This window comes from Octopus bimaculoides, chromosome 15 (assembly GCF_001194135.2).
Source record: "Octopus bimaculoides isolate UCB-OBI-ISO-001 chromosome 15, ASM119413v2, whole genome shotgun sequence".
NCBI classification, from domain to species: domain Eukaryota; kingdom Metazoa; phylum Mollusca; class Cephalopoda; order Octopoda; family Octopodidae; genus Octopus; species Octopus bimaculoides.
Genome location: NC_068995.1, coordinates 41,606,492 through 41,611,404, shown reverse-complemented (window position 1 = coordinate 41,611,404; position 4,913 = coordinate 41,606,492).

Here is a 4,913-nt window from a genome sequence, read left to right as displayed (position 1 = left end):
TATATATATATATATATATATATATATATATGTAACATATGTTGATTAATTCAATTTGTATCAGTTCCTTGGAATATAAAAGCTGGAAAATTTAAGCCGTTCTAAGTGAAACCCGTGTTGAATTAAATTAATTATAAAATATTAAAACCAAATTCCTATCACAATTGAAACGAACTCCGCATTTTCTATGAGTTTAATCTTTGCATTAGCATGAGAGAAAATATTTGCCAATCTAAGCAAGAAATAAATACCTTAACCACTTAATATATAATTAAATTAAACCGTTTCTTGTTAATATAATCCTATAATAAGACTCTAAGAAAATTGGTCCATATATACCTATACAATTGTCTGACTATCTATCTATATTTGTGTATCTATCTATCTATTTATCTATCTATCTATCTCACAGTATATCTGTCTCTCTCCCTCTTTTTCGCTATCTCTCTCTGATTTCCTGCATTTATATACATACATACATACATACATACATACATACATACATACCATATTCTACCATACTAATGGTGACGTAAATAAACTAAACGTATGCACGCTATGTAATATACGTCATCTGTCCTACGTAGATACAAAGTTGTTAACGAACATTGTAAACAGCAAGTTTAAGTGCTAGCCTTAAAGAGATAAATTAGGATTAAATATTTATTGCGAAATTGAAAATTCCAAAGATATGCAACCATTTCATTGCTTTAAAACTTTGCATTGAATATGTAAACTAAGTGATGTGAAAATACACTTCTTTATTATTATATTAAGGAGAAACTGCAGACTTTATAATACAAGGTGGACTGCTTAATATCCTTGATCGCAAATTGAGAATGAACTATACAACTGCAGTGAAAATAAAATACTTTTATGAAGATGTCTTGTTCAATGTTTTCCGTTTTGGGTCGCCTATTTTTCTTCCACACAACAGATTAACCAGAGATATATATTCGTTACTCTCTTTTAGTCTTTTACTTGTTTCAGTCATTTGACTGCGGCTATGCTGGAGCACGGCCTTTAGTCGTGAAAATCGATCCCAGGACTTATTCTTTGTAAGCTTAGTACTTATTCTATCGGGCCCTTTTACCGAACCGCTAAGTTACGAGGACGTAATCACACCAGCATCGGTTGTCAAGCGATGGGGGGGGGGGCACAAGCACAGGCACACAAACACACACACACACACACACACACACACACACACACACACACACACACACACACACACACACACACACATATATATATATATATAACGTGAATTTTGCGTTAGTGCAAATGCATGTGTGCATTTTTATAACTATATCTGCTTAGGTTATAGAAGTATTGTATTTTAAAACTAATCATAAGATACAATTCATAAGATACAATGACAAAAACCTCAATGAAATATTAACCCATAATTCCTTCTGACTCTACGAAAACCACCACCACCACTACCACCACCATTACTACTACTACTACTACTACTACTACTAATAATAATAATAATAATAATAATAAGATACCGTAGTATGGAGACCTCTTTTTGACCGTATTGTGTTGTAATGCCCAACACTATAAACAAACAAACCAAGCAGACAACTCAACCAACGAGCGTGGTGGCGTGATGACGTCACGCGTTACCCGTCATGCCAAGCTCTGTCCATAAAACCGCAGATTCAATAATAAATGCACAAAACGAAGTACATTAAATGTAAGGTAATGTAATCAACTGCAAAGTGAATCCGCCGAGATTTTGCCAGCCGCCATTTGCAAGTGAGTCTCTAATGGCCTTAACAAAATAGAATCCTTTTCTAAAAGTGAAAGTGAAAATTTACAATTTCCGATGTTTATGCTATTCTCAATATAAGAACAAACATTTTCATTCTTCTTTTTCTTTTCATCATCATCATCACCATCGTCACATTATTATCATTATTATTATTATTAGTAGTAGTAGTAGTAGTAGTAGATTATTTGTTGTCTAGATTAAGTCCCCCAACACTTCACTGATGACTATTTTTACCATTTAATTCCGCTTCGTTCAGATTAAATCAGAAGCGATCCGTGCGCACGCACACACGCGCGCGCACACACACACACACACACACACACACACACACACACACAAACACGTACGCAGGGGCGCACACACACACACGCACACACAATTGTCATATGAGATTCATGTTGTAATTGCGATGGCAGAACCGGAGCATTGCTTGACGAAATACCATGCGTTGTTTTGTTTTGAGTTCAAATACCATTGGTTTATTTCATTCTACGCTGAAATTCCGCTAAGTGGCGATATTGGTAGAGCGCTGAATAAAACGCCATGCTACATTTCGCTTGCTCCTGTATGATCGAGGTTCAAATTCCACCGTTGACAATATTTCACCTTTGAGCCAAATTTATCAACTAAATACTCATGATAAACTGAGGGCAAGTAATTCCCCAGTTGACCTCATCTCCAAATTTGTGACAGTGTGCCTCAGTCAGAAATCATATTTTAATGAAAGAGCCGGCTGAGCGCCATACATTAAATGATTAATAATATTTAATAAATTACTTACCTTCAGGTTCGGTGTTCAAACTCTACTGGATCAATCTTACATATCGTCGTCGTCGTCATCATCATCATTATCATTCTCGGTTGGCATTCCATCGGTTACAACGACGAGGGTTCCAGTTGATCCGATCAACGGAACAGCCTGCTCGTGAAATTAACGTGCAAGTGACTGAGCACTCCACAGACACGTGTGCCCATAACGTAGTTCTCGGGGAAGATTCAACGTGACACAGAGTGTGACAAGGCTGGCCCCTTTGAAATACAGGTACAACAGAAACAGGAAGATAGAGTGAGAGAAAGTTGTGGTGAAAGAGTACAGCAGGGTTCGCCACCACCCCTGCCGGAGCCTCGTGGAGCTTTAGGTGTTTTCGCTCAATAAACACTCACAAACGCCCGGTCTGGGAATCGAAACCGCGATCCTACGACCGCGAGTCCGCTACCTTAACCACTGGGCCATTGCGCCTCCTTATCATTCTACTAAAGATACATATAATTTACCCGAGATTCTAAAATACCGATTGCAACACGTGACTGGTAAGTTTAAAATAGAGGAAATTTTATGTAGAATAGGGCCACTTCCTAGCTCCCCGTATTTAGAAAGTTTCTCATGCAGTTCTTCAAGTATTTTTCTTCTTTTTTTTGGAGAACCCTGTTTCATAGAGCTCCTATATAGCTACTAGAGCTATTCTTTTGTCCATTGTACATTTTCCTGAGTGCAATCTCCAGAGCATTATACTTCGTTCCAGGCACTTACATACAAAAGTCAGCTTTGTCCACGATGTTGTTGGATTATATTTTTATATTCAGTTTTTAATCCAAATCTATATTTCTTGACATTTCGGAGAGATTCAGTCAAATGGCGCCACTTTGACTCCTATTTATGTTATCTATTGTTCTGTTAATGAATTGTTGTCATAGGTGTTTTGTATAAGTCGGTCCAAACTGAGTAGGACTATGATAAAAAAAAAACACTCCGCTATTGACCAACACAACTTGTTTTGCACCATAGTCTAACACAGACTACATTACCCAATGTTCTTTATTCATTTAAGATGGTACGTTGATTTGAGAGAGATTTGGTTGTTATTTCTAACAGGTCATTAGACCGCATAAATGTACCCTCATTTGTTTGATTTAATATTGTTTTTATTAAACTTAAACCCTAAGTAATTACTGATACAAAAAATATTTCTAGGATAAATATTTTCTAGGATATTTTCATTTCAAGGTTTTAAACTTTTATAGATGTTAGTCTATCTTGGAACGGCCGTTTCTACACCATGGGATTAAGATGCCAATCAGCTGACATCCGTCTTCGATTCAGCATCGATTATAGTTTTTGACCGAGTCCTTTTGATCTTATTGCCAGTCTAGAGAAATATGTCCCATAGTACCATATCCATGTTATTGTCCCAGACTGGCTTTGCTGTGCACCATTATTTATTTTCACGTTTAAAATACAGCCATCTCCATATTGCCCGTACAGACACGTCTATGGATGTACTTTGTCTTTATCACGACTTCTCAACCGGAAATGATGTGGTTATTTGCTTTTTTGTGAGGGTTTTTTTAATGTTTATGTTAATGCACCGTTGATGTTAGCCTCTTGTATTATTAATTTCTTTTATTTATTTATGTATTCATTTCTTTATTTGTGACTAGACATATTCTTCCGTTTCTCTGCCATTAGTTGAGAGCTTTTGATCTATTGTTGGCTTCCATATTGGCTTACTTCCCTACCTCCTGACCATAGAAGAGGTTTGTTCCTTCATTTTTATTTCACTAATATTTTGGAGTTCCGTTTTGAATTTATCCTTTGTTCCTCATAATGGCGATGTTTTACCGTTTCTATTACTTTGTTCTTTCCTAAACTTCCTTCTTCTTCACTCTAATTAGTTTTTACCTTATTGCTTCCTGTTATATAAAGAGTTCTCGTTTATTTATATTTTGTTTGTTTTTTTTTCTCAGGTCTTTGTATTATTTTCGTGTTCCAAATTTAACTTTGTATTCAGCATTATTTTAATATAATTTCAACCGCGGCAGAATGCCATCATCTTCATAGAATTCGTGTAGATAGCCAGAAAAACACATGAAATTGTTCAAAATATAACAATACTTATAATATACACCTCGTCATACATTTGCTGGACATATACTATACAACGTAACTATGAAAACTGTGAAATGAGTAATTTACACCACATGGCACTCAGACGAACTCTTCTGTCATCAAAGAAGAAAACAATGAAACATTCTGCCAGGGTATTCCAAGGAAATTCATAAAATACTTTAAAATTTATTTAATCATACACAACACACACACACGTATACATATATGTATATGCATATATATATA